The 20,617-nt window shown below is 40.3% G+C and overlaps 1 protein-coding gene across 3 annotated transcripts in view; it reads right to left on the reverse strand.

Moving 5' to 3' along the window:
* atrnl1a (attractin like 1a) overlaps positions 1-20,617 on the reverse strand; it is a 359,651-nt gene that overhangs the window by 114,793 nt on the left and 224,241 nt on the right. The window lies entirely within an intron of this gene.

Here is a 20,617-nt window from a genome sequence, read left to right on the forward strand (position 1 = left end):
AAACTGTCATGACTACTGATCCATGACGACTGTTCACATAGAGATGGGGAATAGCTGCAATCACAGCACTGTAAGATGGTAACAGATGTACTTTTACGCCTGATTTAGACTCTTGCAGGAAATCTATGCTGCAACTTGCAATGTAATCCTTCCACAGCATTCAGTCACTGTGGGGCTCCGTGGACCCAACAACTAGTGACATTTCTCAGAAGAAGCAGTCAGGTTACGTGGATGGGTTCTCGGTTATGTCATCGGTTATGATTTCGATTACCTGCAGTAGTATAAATCATGGTCATTCCCTTTTCATACAGATGGCTGCCTTGCACCACTCAGCGCCCCTCCCTATCTAGGATGTGCATTTCCTCATCACTGAAGGACTGGTCTAGCCTGTAGGTATAAAACAATCGCAAAGTTCTGGCCTGACGAAGTAGCTCTTCTGTGTTTTACAATTTTGCAGCAGTTTGTTCTGTTTCCCCAATGTCTGATTAAGGCAATCCTCTGGGCACTTAATCTACTACACTATATTTCTCTGTTTGTGCTTGAAGACCAAATCCATGGATGTTTTTGGGGGTTTAAAGATGCTGTGTGTTAAAAAAAATCCTTTCAGCCATTCTGATACTCAAAGGGATCACCACTGGTTTTCATATAGAAATCAGTTGTCCTTCTTTCCTGGATCAGTTGGCTCATTCGGCATCTTCCGAGCTTTGATGAATGCCCAGCCGGGATAACCACATTTACTAAAGGCTCTTTTGATATGATGCTCTCGTGCTTCCCTGGCAACTGTGTCTACGGAGATGGTGTGTTGGTTTACAACACACATCAACTTTCAAATATCCCCTTTGCTGATGGCATTTTCATAGTCCCAGAATGCTAGCCTGTTATCTTTCATATACTCGCTGGTGAACCTGATGTATTTGTCCACTGGGTTAATGTGATCTGTGAATTGTGGTGCTTCCTGAGATTAGATTTTCACCCAGGTTTCATTCACATACTTGAACCAACAGCTCTGTGCTGTCACAGAATAGGATATCAGGGCTATCTTTGCTACTTCCTCTAGATACAAGTTAGCCACAATAGGTGAAAAGTGGGGAACCTGTGGGACACCCATGTGGACTGTAAACAGTTTGGAGAGCAGACACACTTGGTCGCTGTTCAGGGTGTCTCCATTGCTGAGGTCATCCTGTAATTTCCTGTGAATAAAGTCCAGTGTTTCATCTGCCTCCGCACCTTCTCCATAAAACCCAAAGTGTTCTGAATGTGGTGTTTTGAGCTGCCTAACAACTGACTGAAGACTAAAGTCAGACACTTGGAAGATGTTGTAGGTAACACAACTGTTCACACTAGCAAAGGGTTTAAACGGTGCAGCCTTTTAGTAAGACACACAGACTTGGTGTAGCTTAGATTATGTATGATCTGTAGGGCTATGAAGTAGGGATGGGTATTGTTTAGGTTTTATCTGATACCGGTGCCAAACCGGTACTTTTGAAACGGTGCTGGTGCTTAAACGGTGCTCAAACCGGTGTTTAAAGAATGGAGAACACAAAATTGGTCCAAAAACCTCTCAAACCTCTCATGTTCAGCTGTTTTTTTGTAAAAAGATAACAATGTTAGCCTTTTCTGCAGCTATGGGGCATATATGGTATCACTCTTGGCTGGAAGCAGTGCTTAAACAATGGAAAAAACACAAACTTTGTCCAAAAACCTCTCATGTTTAACTGTTTTCCACTTTTTCTTTGGTCATTTGAGCCTTTTTGGCCAGGGTGAAGGGAGTATCTGCCATCAAACAAGAAGACAGCCGCATGTAGCTATGATGGTGTTTGCTAGTTCACCTTACATGCATTACTGTAATAACGTGGTTAGCCTACTCAATGTAAATTACACACTGGTTACTACCGTTTATGTTAGAACCGGTGCCATCATGGCACCAGATACCGGTACCCATCCCTACTCAGAAGTATCTTTGTCACTGAATAGTGACTTAAATTTCTCATTACAGTCAGTCTGGTTTAACAAAATTGTCCACACACCCTTGTCTACCAGGAGGATGATGATGTTGACATCGCTGTCCTTACTAAGTGACATGCCTCCACTAAAGACAACAAAAGTGACTATTACTGCACTCGGGGGTTAACAGAAGAGTATAAAACACTTTACACTCAGACTGTGCAGTGTTATGCAAACCGCTCTCTCTGTAGATTTACCTCATTATTGTTTTGTGTGTGTACAGTCTCTAATTGAATCCCAACAAGCAATTTGGCTTCCACTAATTCAAAAAAAGGAAAAAAGAAAAAGAGCTCCCCCATATTCAGCATGATATTTGTTCAGGTATGTGAAATGAAGTTAGGTTCAAGCGAGAATCGGTTTAATCTGCTTCCCTAAACAAATCAACATCGCTGAGAAAGCATCAGCTCCACTTCCCTGTAGGATGAATTTCTAGTGCGAGCAGCTAATTGGACTGAGATTGTTCTGCACTCAAGGAATCATCGCCATGTTCAGACAGAGAGAGAGAAAAAAGCTTCATTAGGTCTTAAACAGAACTGACAGAGTCATAGACAGTTAAGAGAGAGCTTGTTTTGTGTAATGAGTGTAGATATGTTAAACTGTGCAGTACATTCAAACTGAAGCATGTTTCCCTCTGGGAAAAACATTTTAAATCATTTAAGACCTACCATAGAACCAAGTCCGCCAGAGCTTATATTATATTTTTACATGCTGTGGAGCCATTTTTGGGAGCATTTCAAGTTGCTATACATCAATACAACCATTATAGCCCAAATTTTAATAATATGTATGCCTTAAGTGCATAGTAATTACATAACTTGCAAAAAAGTGCAATAAACTACAAAAAAATTAAAAATCGTTTTAGTTTTTTTAACATATATTTCTAGTTAGAGAAATTTAAGAGGCTTATCCCTCAAAACTGTAAATACAAAAAAGTTGCACAAAATAGTTTCCCACCACAGGAAATTTATTTTGAGTGTCTTCATAGTTTTAGGCGGGCATGCGATAGTTCACGCCGATGGACGTAGGAAGTGTTATGAACAGCTGATCGGATCGGCAAAACGTGTTTCTGGAATATTGTGTTTTTGTTGCTGCAAGTGCTTTTTATGCAGTTTTTGCAAAACTATATGTGGAAGGAAACTGTGACCGAAGATAAGCTGATGGCATAAGATGTAAGTACAACTCCTCCGGTTTCATATGCAAAAAAAATTATTGCGCTAGCTTACGTGGTTGCAGAGCTACCTGGATTTAAAAATAGTTATGCATAATGGAGCGTGTCCGCTCCGACCGGCTTTAAAGGGTTAAAAGCTGAAACGAGGAATGCTTATATATTTGTACATTGCTATTTTGGTTTGTAATCCTGCACCTGCCCTCTTTTTCTTGCTCTGTCTTTTTTTTTATAGACTTCAAGGTCTAAGTCGACACTGCAGGCAAGAGTGGCCCAAATCATGCATTTTTTATTTATATGTGATCCAGATCTGTTTTTTCACAACAGTGTGATTGGTCCCAATCACGCTGAATATGATCTTTTCAATTCTGTCCATTTCTGGTCCTGAATCGCAGACACGTCTGATTTTGTTCTTCTTTATCTACATGCGACTAAAATGTCACTTGGCTGACCTTAATGTCTCGTTATGATTCTTTCCACATCACAATCTGCATCCTCTTTGTCATCCCCTCACAAATTCCCTTCACTCCACATGATCTTGTAAATGAAACCGTAAATGCTGAGTTCAGCCGCCTGCATATTTACTCCTGCGTAAAAGCAGGACGCACGCGGCATCGTTTCGACACGTGAGTTCCAGGAGCGTCCTGAATACTGGCCACATCTAAAGAATAAAGCGCACAGATAAACAAAAAGTGAGATCTGAGCAATTCATAAGAATTGAGCACCAAGGTTTGTGGTGTGATGGAAGATAATGAAAACAAAAAACAACAGGCATTTTCCAACATATGCCAAATAAAAGTATGGAAAAAGCCCCTGTTCAATGACTCATGCTGCATTTAAACCAGCGGTGGACAGTTCATTGTCCAGAAGGGCCGGATGAGAAAGCCGCACCGTTTTGCAGGACCACGCCAGTAAACTGAACTCAATACCGCCCAATATTAGTTTTACCTTATATCTCTAAGTTTATTGGTGCAGTATTCCACAACAGTGCCAGCTTCTCATGTGGTCCCCACGGGAAAATGAACTGCCCACTACTGGGTTAAACAATCACCCCTCAGGAATGATTGGCATGTCCCAAATATCCCATCATATAAAACATGTTCCTCAGTGGGTCAGAAAAGAAGCCATAATGGGAGCAGAGACTTGAGGTAAGCATCACCTTAAGAATATGGAAAGTCATCTTCATGGTTCAAGTTCTCCCTGAATCTAGTTATGGATCTGACAGAAACGTTCAGAGAGCAGCTGCTGGATGCTGATTGAAAGCTCTGACCTTCACATGCGATGTGCTAACTGATGATTTCTTGAAATGAACATTGGCTCATTTCGGTGCGTTGGTGGTTCTTTGTGTCCGGGGTTGGGCGTCCAGGTACGCACCGGCTCACTCCTGGTGGCTGCTTGTCGGGCCTGGAACCTGGGGCTCGCTCGGGCCACTTCGGGGGTGGGGTGCCCTCGGCCCTGGGCTCGGTCACTCTGGCCCCTCATCTGGGACTCTCCTCAGCTCTTTCCGGGATAGAGGCAGAAGACCAACAGTGGCTGCCCCTCTGTTGGTCTTCCTTGGTCTCTGGTGTTCTGAGGGCCTCTGGATGTCTGGAGCCTTGATCTCCTCCATACCTGCTTCATGCCCTGGAGGACAGGGCTGTGGCCCCCCCACACCCTCTAGCAGATCATTACATGAAGGAAACTTTTAAATACAAGCGCGTCCATGCTCACAGGTGTACACACGGGTGCTCACACACACAAACTACACCCTTTTTGGCTCCTACCTCAAAGCACACTGTGCTGTCAATCTTACGTGCTGCACAATAATGTTTAATATTTAGTATTTACTGTTATATTCACATAGATCATCGTGATGTTGTTTATCATATTGCTCTCTTTTTCTTTGCTTGTTTTCTCTTTTTTTCTTTCAACAGGTGATTGATATATGTATTTTTTTGTCTGTTTGTTTTGTTGGTTTTTGTTTTTTGTCCTTTATCTCCGTCCCTCTTCCTCACTGTTTTTCTTTCCCTCTTTCTTTCTCCCTTTTCTTTCCCCCAGTCATGTCTGTCCCGTGTTTAGCAAGTGAAAATGAAATAAACAATAAAATCAAAAAAAAAAAAAAAAAAAAGAACATTGGCTCAAAGTTTGCTTGTTTGTTTAATGGCATCTATGGATTGTGAGCAATTTTAAATTGAATCTTTAACAATTTGAGCGGTGTATCTATACTGTGTTAAACTTTTCACCAAAACAATAAATGCTGCTTTTGAATTTCTGCTATAGCAGGTACATTTCTTCAATAATCAGGTACTTAAAAGCATCCTCAAAGTATTGAAATGTGAGGACACACGATGAGTAAGTAAAAAAACACCATTTTAAAATTGTGAACCACAAATTCTGAAGGCACGTTTCAAAGCTTTCATTCCGAGTTTTTATTCCGAGTTCTGCTGCTGAAGCATCGCTCTGCGTGCGTGCGTGCGTGCATGTGTGCGTGTATGTGAGCATCCTGTTTATGAAAAGCTTCTTAGAGCTGGATTAGAATCATCATTGTCCACTGGCTTATGATATGACAAGGATTATGTTAGTACAAAGATATGTTTAGCAACACATCCCAGAACTTGCACGCCCACACTGGCGCTGTATACTGGGATGCAGCTTATAGATTGTGGGCTCTACTGCAGTGGTAGCATCTTGTAATTTAAACTCAAAACAGGTTTTGCTTCTTGTCTTCATTTTCCACATGTGCTCAACATGGAAAATCAAGCAGCTCAGAGGATATAATGTGAAACATATCAGTTTGTAGGTGGGGTAACCCTCCCAGGTAAAGGATCACTCAGGAAAAAACTTGTTTCGTGAGCTTCAATAGATTTTTTTACTAGTAGGCTGCGATCAGCTGATCTGTGCTGCTCCAGTTTTCACTGCTCACTGTAGATTTAGCCGACTACATTCAAAAAGAAACACGCACATGTAACATGAGTTGCACGGCTGATTATCCAACCCACAGATACTATAAAGGTAGTATAAAAGATGGAATTTAGGGCATATATAGGGCATGAACAGGGAAAAGGGGGCACAAAGACATACTTTTCTTTCTTATTCTCATTTAAAATGTCGAGCTTTTAACAAATAATTATCTGAATCTTACACCCAAAGTTTTAATCTGATGTAAAATATATAGAAGTCCATTACTGTATATAGTAACTGTTAAGTCTAATATACCCTAGTAAGCTATAGTACTTTTTCCTTTGGGAAGATACCATCTGTGCAGTCTGCAATTCTGTTGAAGAAAGATGTTGAATCTATTTAATTATTCTTGAAAAATAATTGATTTCTGTGAATATTTTCCCCCCTGCTTCAAATTAAATTTGATTACCTCGATTAAGCATCATGAGGAAGATGGTGGTTCCCTATTTTTTTTTGCTGGGAGTTTGCAACCCCATTAGTTAGGTTGCTTAATATTTCTGCTAAGTACTCTTTAAAATACCAGAATAGGGAGGATGGTGCAGGTTTAAGTTTATTAGATTGATCAGTGTTGCTGAACTATGAAATATTTTGGGCGCAGTGTATTTTTTACATACAGGTATAACAGAATAGCTTTAGTGTTGTTATTTATTTAAACTTGAGTATAAACTTATACAAAATGCAGCAAGATATTAAAAAAATGTTTTATTGATTACAAAACACACTGTATCGGATTCATATCGGTATCGGCCAATATCCAAATTTATAATATCGGTATCGGACATAAAAAAGTGGTATCGTGCCATCTCTACCTACAACCTGTGAATAACACAAAAAATTATATTTTTATTATGAGTGTTAACGTGATAAAGTATTTTGAGCTTGAATTTCCAGTTTTATTATGTATATAATGAACATGAGGATTGATAACAGCAGCGCCCTTTGCTGAGTCTGATAATTATACATAATTATCAGACTCAGATAACTGATCCAGATCATATGAAATAACTTTTCACTTTAACTACTATCCAGACACCATGTTGTGCTGATGCATTTATTGTTGTTGTTAGTTGTAGTCCATTAAAGGTCTCTCTAATTGTTCTGAGAGGGAGTCAGAGGACTGACAGCTTCCTTCAGCCAGGCACTGTGGCTCCAGAGGGGACTGGATGGGTGGAATTATGACTCCAGCAGCACGCCGGTCACTCATGTCATGATCTTGCCCATCCTGTAAATGGCATAGAATTGTTTTTATGTCTTAGTACACCCGACAGAACAGCTGTACTTCTCAGAACAGGTGCAAAACTGAAAATCCATTTTAAGATAAACTAAACAATGAAGATAAACCTGTATTAACATATTTGTTCCTTCCTGATTTATATTAGTGTATTCTTAACAATGTGGTGTTTGCTGTACAGTGCAGCGAGGAATGCCCAGTCCTCTACATTGGAGAAACCAAACAGCCACTTCACAAGCGCATGGCACAACACAGAAGAGCCACCTCCACAGGACAAGACTCAGCAGCTCATCTGCATCTTAAGGATAAAGGTCACTCTTTCGAGGATGCTAATATTCACATTTTGGACAGAGAGGACAGATGGTTTGAAAGAGGAGTGAAAGAAGCATCTATGTCCACTGTGAGCGACCATCTTTGAACAGAGGCGGTGGTTTACGACACCAACTCTCTGCCATCTATAATCCAGTTTTGAGATCCCTTCCCAGACGCCTTAACGCTCACTCACATCCTGGGCCATCTGACCTCAGGAATTCGCATGATAAGGTGGGGCCAGGTTTCACAATGAACTCACCTGAAACTCTGGCTGATTGGGACCCACACCCAGTTTCACACCTTGGCTCAGGCGATTAGAGGATCATCAGGGGGTCCTTTTGTCCCTCTGTGGGGGGGAAACTCCCACTAGGTTTAAATCTGGGACTCTCCACCATTTGACCTTAGAACTGAAGAAGCTTCTCGGATGAGAGGTGAAACGTCTTCAAGCAACTTAAAGAAGTCCAGACGCTTTTCTTTGCAAGCTCCTTTGACTACGATGACCTGGATGACTGAGAACCTTCACAGACATTAGTGTATTCAGCTATTTAATAAAATATCAATAAAAGCGAAATATATTTAAAATTTGATTTGTTGTTTTTTTATAACCATTTTTCTTCCTTTAATCAATTAAAATTGAATCAAGGAAGAAACCACTGCAAAAAGCCTGACAAATATTTAGTTACTGCATTTAACTCTCAGTCAAATGTGCTGAAATGACACAATTGGGCAATATCGGGCATATATAACAGTCAGGAGTTAAAGTATGCTGGTATGATCTCAAACAGCGTTCAATACTAATTTCAAACGACTCGGTAAATATCCCCAAACACACAAACTCTTATGTCATTTGTCAGAAATCGTGTCTGTAAATGTACAAACAAAAAAACATTAATGTGCGACACTGATAGATGCAGAAAAATGTGAGAAGCACAGGAAGAGGAGAGATTATTTTCAAAGGTGACTGCTCACTGCTCAGCAAGTGAACATTTATAGACATGTAATGTCCTCATTCATTTCAGAAAATTAAAATCAGATACTGAATTTATAAATTAGGTTTTTCTTGTGTGTTTGCTGAACTGGCTAAATCTAGACTTGTAGACATTACTTTATATTTAAGATGATGCTGGTTAGAGTGACTAGAGTTGGAAATCCACAAAAGAAGCAGCATATTTCTCCCATATTGCCTTTTCTTCATTGGCTGTTAAGTCCAGAATTAAATTTAAAATCCTGCTCATCACATACAAGGTCTTGAATAATCAGGCCCCATCTTATCTTAAAGACCTCACAGTACTGCATCACCCCAGAGAGCACTTTGATTTCAGACTGCAGGTTGCTTTTTGTTCCTAGAGTTTGACAGTGCAACGTGAGGCAGAGCCTTCAGCTCCCAGTTTAGATTTGGGCGACAGGCACCCTCTCTCTCGTGGCTGATAAAACAGTGACTTACTGCACCTCCACCTCTCACCCCCATTGGAAGACCTTCATGCTGATTGGAGTCACAAGACAGAACAGGTTTTTAATTGAAACCATCTTTCTTTGCTTCAAGTCAAGTGTGGTAAATCTATAATTAGTCCAAGTAGTTTTACTGACAGGTAATTTTTCTTTTATAAGATCACATTGTTCACAGTGACGCCCATTCATACCTGGCACACGCTCTGTCCAACCACAATCTGACCGCAATCCGTTTATAATTCACTGACACGAAGTGAAAAGCACCTTCAGTTTTTGTCAGGGAATTATAAAGTGAAAAAGACGATGATAAGCTTCAGTTTCTCCTGGGATTTAGTCAAAACTCTGCTTATGTTAAACTTTTCTCAATACTAGAAAATATATCATTAAACATATAAGGGTTACATGCCTTCCTAATAATCAGGCTACACTTATTCAAATATATGCAGGCATATGATCGTGTTAACGTGTCGTATTCAGTCTAGAACACAAACAAATGGAAAAAAAGAAGAGAAACTGTTAATAAATATCAGTCTGTCCATGCAGACGTGCACAGGGGCAAAGGGCAGAGTTAAAGTCCAGGAGTCAAGTCGCTGGTTTAGGCTGGAGTTATTTATATGAGCTTGACCACCCACGCCCACCCAGATATGTGTCAACAGCAGAGTCAACAGCAGCCATCAATCAAAATGCTTTGTGTGGCGGAGAGATTTTTAGGACGGCAGCAGAGACAAAGAAACCACAAAAAAAAGGAGGAGAGGGAAGCAGAGGGAGGGAGTTATATTATTACAGACGGCCGGCCTGAGGCACTTTCCAGTAAAAATCTTAAACGGAACAGGCAGACAAACACAACCGTATAAAACCATCTCCACCACCATATGGCTCCGGGGAGATGTCCTTGTTGTGTCCCTCAAAACACTCCGCTCTCTCTCTCCACCCCTTTCCTCCCCCCTCTCCGCCATCGTCTCTCACGTTTCGGTGCTTTTGAAGTTTGCTGGTGGCTGTGAGGTGCTGCTAAAGCACTCTGAACACCAACACCTTCAAGCTAATCGGGGTCTCTGACTTTGACGGTGGTCACCTGGCCTGCACTGATAGCAGCATCATTAACATTTATCATATTGCCTGTTTTTACATTTTTTTTGTATCAGCGACAAGTGAGTAAACATAACATGAGCACTAGTTGAGAAATAGTTTAAGACTGTTAGTACCAAAAATATCCACTTAAGAATAATATTAGCTCATTTTAGATATGATGGCATCACATGTGGTAACAAGTGGTACTATAAAGAAACATCTGCAGGAAAATTTTGCAACTAATTGGGTCAATAGCAACAGAGCATGGTAAAATATAAAAACAGCATCTTAAATATATATTTGAATACAAAAGCTGACAGCAGTGTAACGTTACAGTGGAACCCCGACTTACGAGTACCCCATTTAACGAAAAATTTACAAAGGCACGTAACAGCAACATTTCTGCCCGTGTTACGGCAAAATGCCCGCGTAACGAAATCCGCTGGCTCTGATTGGCTGAGCCCAGAATGCCTACAATGCCCACAATGCCTTCCGAATCATGTGACAACCCCCTTGGCTTTTATACTTGTGCTTCACTGTTCCACTTGAACAACGGTCGTGTCCAAATTCATGGGCTGCATCCTCCTGAGGACCCGGCCTTCGCGATCTACGTGGGCCGGGTCCTCAGAAGGTCGGGTAGGCCGGAAGTAAACGGCCGTGAAATTGGACGGTCTAGCCTTCTGATTTGGTCACCGCTGTCTCGGTGGAGTTTAATAAACTCGGCCGTCTGCTCCTTGCTATCTAAAATATAACAGGACACTGGCGTAAATTCTCGACCGTCTCACACTTCTGTTTAATCAGTTTTCTGTTTGACGTTTAGTCGGCTGTGTAAAAACCAAGGAGGAACCCACCCGTGGATTAATAAAGTTTTATTTTATCTAATCTAATCACTTTAATCTCAGCCAAACCGATTTACTCACGAACAAACAAAACACTGAAAAAAGCCCAACAATAACATTTTTAGGTTGTCTAAGTGACTTATATATTACGTTTAACCCGAGCAGCGAAAGTCCGCGGTGATCTGAAAATGATGTGCCGGGAGTTGTGCCGTTCTCGGCGGCTTCAGTGACCCTCGAGCTCCCGGCGAGCTGTCGAGCTGGTGGGTAGCAGACGTCTCCGAAAACGTCGAAGCACTTTTGCAAATATGCGATATCTTGATAAACCGAGCAGATATTTGATGTTTACACAGCTACTTTCTCGCCTGAAAATATGTTAAAAGTTTATTTTGTGACCCAGAAAGATTAGTAAGAGTAATTTTAAAACTTAGTAGCGGCCGCCATTGTTGGAAACTGGAGTTTGGCTGGGCCACGCTATGAATTCTGGGATATGGTGGGCCATGAAGGACAGACCCGACCCATCCTTCAAATTCGGGGAAAAGGAGGACGCATTTGTCGGCTGCATTCGGAGGAGTCTACGAATTTGGACAGCCTTCGGCGCGTCGCTGTGACGTAATCTGTCTACAAATGCGGCCTCAGGAGGACGCAGCCCATGAATTTGGACATGACCAACGTATTGTTGTTGCAGTTAGCAATTAGCCTATAGCCCTATCGTTCACTCAAAAGGCGCGATGGGTGCTTCGACTTGTGAAAATTTTCGACTTACGAAAGACCCTCGGGAACTAATTAATTTCATAAGTCGGGGTTCCACTGTACTTCTGAAATTGCAAAACAATTTCGCAAGAATGTTTTTCAGAAAAATCTTCATACTGGGAGAAAAATGGGGTTGAGAGGCAGGAGGCACCCTTGATGCTGTCGCATTCAGCGCCTTTTTGTGTATTTTATACCGTGCGGTGCCAAAAGTTTGAAAGGTCTGCACTGCAGGCAGGTCAGTTCACGACCTGGTCTTCTCTCTATGAAGCCATGCTGTTGTAATATCTGCAATACGCAGTTAGCATCATCTTGCTGAAAATACACAAGGCCTTCCCTGAAAAAGACTTTCCCTGGATGGAAGCTGTGTATGTCTTTCAGCACTGGTGGTGCTTTTCCAGATGTGCAAGCTACTAATTCCAAGATCCACCATCTTTTTTTCCTAAGGAATTTCAAATTCCCATTCATCTGACCAGGACACAGTTTCCCACTTTGCTTCAGCCCTTTTAATTGAGCTTCACCCCAGAGACGTGTTTATGAATCCTGTTCACATACGGCTCATTGTGCGTTCACAAACAAAGAAGCACCGTATTTAAAAGAAGGAGCGAAGGATGACTCTGCAATCCTTTAGGCAACAGGAAGATATGACATAATTGCCACAAAGTAAAAGATGTTTGCAAAATTCAGCCCTAATATATATCAAAGGTGGAAAGGTGGTAGACAACAGACTCCGTACTATCAACAGCAAGAATGTTCCCTATGTGAAAGAAATTATCAGCAACATGCACAGTGGGTGTGTGTACAGTAATTTGCATCAGGTTTTGCAGTTTTAAATGAATACAAACAGACTTTTATTTTAGGACTCAAAAAGCCAGATATCACACAAAGTACATGTTTTTCTTTTTTAAATGCAACACTTCACGGGTAGGAAAATATTTAAATAAATACATTTAAAGGTCGAATGCTTTTCCAGCATTGCAATAGTGAAAATGCCAGGATGTCATTCTGCTTTCTGTTGATTGAGTGGCTTCAAAAAGTATAGAGACCTGAAAATGCCAGAATCAGTAGCACACAAATACACGGCTCAATTTAAAGACTAACCAAATAAATAAAAAATGCTTTATATTGAATACACCTCAATCCTCCATCGGGTCCGAGAGGTGGGGGCAGCAGAACAAAAGAGAGATGCCCAGACCTCCCTCTCGTTTCTTTTTTTGATTCATTCATCTTTTTAAAACAAATATTTTTAATGTTTGCCTAATTTATAAATAGATGAACAGAGAGTAAACTAACTCCCATTATTTTCTCTGTATGCTTTGTTTGTACACTTGGCCAGCTCGTAAATGCAACAGTAGGGACGACTACGTTTGGAGGTTAAGCGCCGGCTGCACGGTGGCTGGTCACGGTGTGTGCATGTGTTTGTCTACGTTCTCCTCTCGTCCCTTTGATTTGTTTAAACAGCGGTCATCCGCAGACATCCAGCCATGCTTGGCCACATTAAACCTCTTCTACTAATCTGCCACCTCGATTAATGCCAACTAAATAATAGGACACACAAACATATGTACATGCTGTGTAGCACCAACACACATAGAGGAAAAACAAACCAAAAAAAAAAAAAAAAAACGGCGCCCGTACACAAGTGATTTGGCATTCAGTGGTCCAGACAGGCTAATCTCTCCAACTGCAGATTGGAGTGTGCTGCAGCCAAGGACTGAGCAATCAGAGCATAACATCACCTCTGCAGAATCGTGGAAACCCAACAAGTTTTAATAAAAAGGAGAAGAGGGGAAAAAAAGAAGAGCCTTTATTTTGAAATTAAAAAAAGTCTCCGAGCAATATAATCTAATTCTAAGCTTTATTAAAAAATTAAGGTTGCTTATTATATTTTAAACTTGACTTACTTACTTTGGTAATAAATGGCTTCTGGCTCACAGCGCCATAATATTGACACAATCTTGTCATTAAAATTAGCTTAAGCACCTTTGACTCATCATCTTGCCATTGAAATTAGACAGTAAGAGACCTCGGGAAAGCATTTACAGCAGCATAATTAGCTCCATAAGCCAGCTCGCTGGTTGCAGTGCAGCGCTGACAAGTTCTAAACAAACAAAACAGCCTCAAAACTTAAATTTAATCAAGCTTGCTTCTTCTTCATTATGCACAGAATTTTCAGCCTCCTGTAATTTGGAGTGGAGCATCTCTGAGTATAATTCCTTAATGAGTGTAGAGGAAAAATGACACAATATGTTAATTGCCTCACGCAAGGGGAGTGCAAACATCTAATTTAAGAAAATTAATGTGAGAGGTGGAGCCGCTGTAGTGAAGACTGCACAGGTCAGGGGGCACCGTCAGCTAAAGGGAGAGCGATGCTCAGATTCAGAAGCAGAAACCGGCGGTGCTGCAAAGTAATAAAGTCTTCAGGATAACTTATCAGCAAAGAAGAGTGACGACATCTGTCTGGGATGTGAATTTAAAAAAATACCAAGTAAACCAATAAACTAAATGAGAATCTTTTTATAGAGTAGAGAGACAGATGCACAGAAGGTGCAGGCAGACTTTTAACTTTTAACATCATCATAAAAACAACATGGGAGACAGACTTATTCAAAAAGGTTTCCTATTAATTAAAAATGGTTATTTTGTAATATTCTATTGATTTCCAGCTTAAACAGTCGGTAAAAATTGACTTTCAATTGAATCGGATATTAAAGTTTTTTTTAATCTGTATTAGAAGTATAAAGCCAGCAACTAAAAGCATCAGATAATTATGTGAACCAGCAGCTAAAAATCTGTTTTTGACAGTTTGTTTGTTTTGATGATGGTTTAAATGCTGCTAAGAAGACAGCTAAAATTGACACTTTAATATTTGAGAAAATGTGTCTTGTTTGTCAACTTATGGTGTGGCTTCGCAGTATTAAAGCACAACTTCATTAGAAGAGAGCCACAGGTGTTACATCAGAGCATTCATAAGATAACCGAGGGTTAAACTGGTGTTTGACGACTTGGAGTAAAGACCGTAGGACGTTTTATGACTTGCTTTTAGCAAACGTTCAAATGCGGGCTGAAAAATGAAGCCAAGGTAAGAATGTAGTAAACTGCAGTTCTTCTATAGCCACTTGAGACACTCACATTTTATAATCAACAGTAGTAAAACAGAACTCCTGGTTGTAGCCCCCCAGGCCCTACTCGAAGGCTGGAATTCTACTCCTCGACACTGACGGTTGCACCACATCAGCATCAGCATCCATTGCATTCCAGGCTCATATTAAATCTGTCAATAAAGCAGTTTATTTTCCAATAAATGAACATCGCTGACTTCGTCCATCACTTATTGACTCTGTAGCAGAGACACTCGTCGATTTGTTACCACCCCACTGGACAACTGCAATGGGTCTTGTTCGGGATCCAAAGCAAAGCCCTGGACAGACCTCAATAGCCCAAAACTGCCAGACATCTAACATGCACTCTGGTGACATATCTACTAACATGACATATTTGTGAGGATAGGTTAATTGATTAATCTAAATTCTCTGTCTCTATGTGTTGGCCCTGCAACAGACTGGCGACCTGTCCAGGGTGTACCCCACCTCTCACCCTATGACAGCTGGGATAGGCTCCAGCGCCCCCTGCGATGCTGAAAAAAAGGATAAGCAGAAGCGAAAGGATGGATGGGTAACAAAAGGCATGTAACATTAATCAGATACTATTCCAAGCTTTAAGCGAGTGGAAGGAGGTGTTGCCATGTAACTTTCTTGCCCAAATATGTTAAAATGTGAGCCTATCAGGTATCATAGGGCAAGACGCAGGGTAAACCCTAGAAAGGTTGTCAGTCTGTTGCAGGGCTGACACATGGAGGCACATAACCATGTGCCATGGTCAGTTTAGAATCACCAAATCCAGGATCTTTTCAAGGTATCGTCCCATAAATATCGTGTTTCCACTATAAGAGTGTTCATACAGATTCATATAACAACATTCTGCTTTTCTGATGAGGCCAAATAAGAGTTTAAAAACTGAGGAGAGGATGATTTAAAAAAGGCATCTGAAAAAGTGTCAGCGGTGCAGAGAAGACCTTAATCTTGTCCTTCTGGCTGGCCATCTTTCCAGCTTTTCATTTTTATTTGACTAATTTATCTAGCCGCGAGGCAGCATCAGCTGTGGTGGATTTCAAAAAATCCACACACTACACACACACATACTCACACAGTCTTCAGAGGAGCAACCCTATTAGGGAAAACCAGAGACATGGTGCGCAGCTTGTCTCTGCGCATCAGCATTAGAATTTCAAAGTAGCTTTTGATTGTTTGATCTCATATCCAAAAATGATTGTTGGTAATAAAAAACAAGTATGAGAAAAAAGCAATTAACATAAAGCTGCGGCTCTATTAATATCCAGTTTTCTCTGTAGTCTCGTGGCTGGTTGTGATCCATAATTAACGGTGAAGAGATCCCATTTTCACCTTCTGCTGTGGTTCCCCACTAGACCAGCTCTCTGGAGAGCGCAGCAGAGAGGAGGAGAGAGCAATGAACAGATGATACTTCACACAGAAAAGCTAGAAAGAGATTTTTTTTTCTCTAGTATTAAACCTGACAGACTTGACACTTTTAATATCTTTATATTACGGCTCAGTTCATAAATTCTTTTTATGTTAAGTCACAGTAAATCCTGATCATTTAAAAAGGTGGTTATAAACAAAGATGTGCTGATGTGTTAAAAGATGTCAGAAAATTCTCTTTGAAATATGCATATTCACATCTATGTCACACCCATATCATATGGAAGTCCTGAGTAGGGCTGTGCGATATGACCAACATCTCATATCCCGATATAAGAATTCTATCGTCCCGGTAACGATATAAATCACAAAAATGTAACATTTTCTGTAAATTCTGTGACTCTCGTGCAGCTCGACTTGCGGGAAGTGTTGCCAGCTGCGCATCATGTAGCTGGAGTCGAGTGTTTTAACCGATGCATGAAACGATACATTTTTAGACATAAGTTGTAACGGACGCCGTTTTCTGTGTGAGTATTTATTACACGGCGTGCTGCGGGGAAAAGCCTGTTCTAACGTTTGAGTCTAAGGTTTATTTTTTAGCACCTGGCGGCTCTTTTTTAATTAATCTGCTCTTTCACGTGATTCAGTTTATTTTGAAAAGTCTCAACAGGATCTTGAGCTTTATTGTGAAAGATATATGTGGAACATAAACAAGCAGACACACGATGGTTTTACTGTCGTTGTTGCTAACCACAACGCATAAAAACAGACGCTTGTCCGTCCGTAGTGTGGTTATATTACATATAAGAGAAAGAGAGAAATTTAATTAATATAGCCACTACAGTGACCATCAGAACGATGAAAAAATATTGCCGTAAACAGTTTATTTTGCGACACCACGAAACAAACGACAGCGTAAAATGAAACGATAGATGTTTTTATATCGTCATCCGATATATATCGCTATATCGTACAGCCCTAGTCCTGAGTGACGTCAGCAGACCGGTAGCATAATGTGAGCCGGGCACACTGTCACGAGCATTCACACCAACACGAGGCTCAAATGCATCAATTCATCTCGAGGAAAAAGAAGTTATATTCATTGTATCAGTTTTATTAGGTACATCATGATATTTAACTTCAACAAGGTGATAAAAGATTCCTCAGAAACTTTGTTCCATATTGACCTGGTAGCATCACACAGTTGCCACAGATTTGACTCTGGAGACCATTTAAATACAGTGAACTCATTGTCATGTTCAACAAAGTAGTTTGAATTGATTTGACCTTTGTGACACTGCGCATTAGCCATCAGAGGAGGATACACAGTGGTCATAAGGACATGGATATGGTCAGTAGCAACACTCAGGCAGCAGTTGTGTTTAAAACCCACCAAAACTAGAACCCTGAATCACCGATACAAGGCAGGATGTTGTTTATGAGCCCATTACCCAAAATGTCACAGCAGAAGTCAAGACTCATCAGACCAGGCAATGTTTTTCCAGTCTTCTATTGTCCAGTTTCCTGTTCTTAGCTGATACTAACAGTCCCAATGTGGCCATCTGCTGCTGTAGCACATCTCTTTCAAGAGATGCTCTTCTGCATACTTTGGATGTAAGACGTGTTTATTCGAGTTCATGTCGCCTTCCTTTCAGCTCAAAGCAGTTGGGGCATTATTTTCTAAACTCTGGCATCAAGAAGAAGAACTGGATTGTTTTCTCTTTTTCAAACTATTAAACCCTAGAGGTGGTTGTGTGTTTCTAAAATAATTAGACCAGCCGGTCTGGAAACAACGATGCCATGTTCAAAGTCACTTAAATAACAAATCACCTTCCCACTTTCATGCTTAGTTTGAAGTCCAGCGGTTCACCTTGACTGTGTCTACATGGCTAAATGTATTAAGCTGCTACCATGTGATTGGCTGATGAGATATTTCCATTAATTGGTAGATTAAAAAGTGTATCTAATGAATTGACCACTGAGTGGATTCCTGTTACAACAAGGCTCACACAAACAGCTCAGCAATCAGCTTGTAGTTCATATAATGCAAAATTTACATGAGATAAACATGGCTGTACTATCCATCTCTCCCCTTAAGGAGCAGCAGTTTATCTCCCTAATAATCAGGTTGACACTAAATACATCAACACCAAGAAACCATAAAAACAAAGAAATCAGCGCTATTGATTGGCCTGGTTAATTTTCTGCTTGATTGTTTTCTGAAGCCAAACTGTGTTTGCGAAGCTTAGAACTGTATCTGTGTGGGTAAGTGTGCCTCTGAGTCACGTATATCATCTGACATAAATGATACAGTGGGAAATTGAGGTTGGAGATTGATCTGAAAGCTTCAGGTATCATCTGAAGGTAAATAGAAAAGACACAATTGGTCCTTAGAGCTAAAGAAGGAAAACGAGATTTTGTCACTGACAGACTAATCTGTCGTTTTTCAGATTAAGGTCAGTATTGAGGTCATGTATTACAGAAAATCCCCGACTTTTTTAGTAAAAACAATGAATGCATTGCTTATATATGGTAGACAGTAACTACTTGCACTACTAGCTGTAAAAAATATGGCTGTTCCCTGATACTTTGAATGCTGCACTTTAATTCTATTAGAATTTTCTGATTTAACCATGTGCTTAAAGAAGTAATTTATTTTATATAACTGCACTGTAAATAACGATGGGAGGAAAACTGAGCCGGATCTTTCAAGTTCCAATAACAATAATTTCTCTCCACTGCGCAACTTTTCACTTATTATATCCTCCATCATCCAGAGGAAAGGACAGTAAAAAGAAAATAGCCCTCAGGAAGAATGAGGGAGACTCACACAGTTAAAGACAGAGAAATGTGGAAATTAACCAACAGTGCAGTAAGCATTGCGAATGTGCTGTGATATGAGACCAGCTCTCATAAATATTGTAGCAGAGTGTCAAGCAGCCTGCCAGCAACCAGCATACTCCTCCTCACACTGAGAAAACAGGGCTAAACAATCACTGCGCTGGAAACATACACACCTGTAAGTACACACACACACACACACACACACACACACACAGGATAAAGCTGTTCAAGAATCCTCAATATTTATATCAAGCTCTATATTTCACTTGTCATTTCTCAGGAAAGATTCTGCACAACATAAAATATTAAAGACAGATGATAAGGTCAAAAATCTGACTATTTAAATTGACAACAACTGGATTGTCTGTAAGCACCTTTTTTCCAGACATTAAACACATTACTGATTTATCATCAGACTCATATGTGAAATGTGTTGGCAGTGATTTGGTCAGAGCAACGTTTGCATTCATTATCTGGACACTCCAATGAGTTGATGATCTATCTATGTATATACATATACATAAACAAACAAAAACACACGTTTAAAATGAGCTACTCTTGAACATAGCTTGTTCTGCCCCTTGTCACAGCATGGTGGGTTTATTACAGCTTTATAGCTGTAGGATGATCATAGACTGTATATGTCCTACCACTGTGATACCATTTTCTAATAATATTTTTTAGTTATAATATTTAAACAACCTTGGTACATAATATAAACACAAAGACGCATATCTGTGAAGTAGTGGTGATTAACATGTAAGCAAATTCTACAGTTTCACTCCCAAAATGCTCCAAAAGGCAACAATACCACAAATTAGCTAAGGGTATACCCAGAAAACAGCTAGTGGCCTCAGAGCAGCCATGCCTCCAATCACGCATAACGCTAACCCCTTAATACAGTAATACAGACGGGGTGAGATTCACCACACATACAGTTGTTATAAAGCTGTAAAAATAGTTCTTTCATCTTTAAAGTCACTTTAACATTGGACTTTATTGGGATCGACTCTCTTTAGAAGACAGCCTCTAGTGGCTATATTAAGAACTGCGGTTTTCAGTGTTTCGTGTTGGCTTCATTAGCTAATGCTAATGCCAGTTTACTGTCATTGCAACACTGCTGTTTGTTATACTCATTAGCAGCAGGGGAGCTCATTTTGTTTGGACTGTTTAAAAAAAGTCTGTTAAAGTTTTCAGCACACACATCTTTTAGAGTCTCAGGTACATAATTAGCAGCTTATTTTGTGTTTTTTTTTAAATATTTTCTGTTTACTTTCTGCAACCAGAAATGTTCTTCAAGCTTTTCTCTTCGGCAGAGACGCTAATGCAAACTCAACGTCATACTGGCTCAATCTGCAATCTGGACTCTATTCATTAAAATCTGTAAAAACCGAACAACAATTAGTTTTGCATTCACCATGTGAGAAAAACGTCACTAACTGAACATAAAGGTTCACTCCACTTAAGAAGATTACGAATAGTCCTAATTGAAGGCGATTCATTTTTGAAACATCATAAA

The sequence above is a fragment of the Neolamprologus brichardi genome, chromosome 13 (genome assembly GCF_056152115.1).
Source record: "Neolamprologus brichardi isolate AB-2024 chromosome 13, ASM5615211v1, whole genome shotgun sequence".
NCBI classification, from domain to species: Eukaryota; Metazoa; Chordata; class Actinopteri; order Cichliformes; family Cichlidae; genus Neolamprologus; species Neolamprologus brichardi.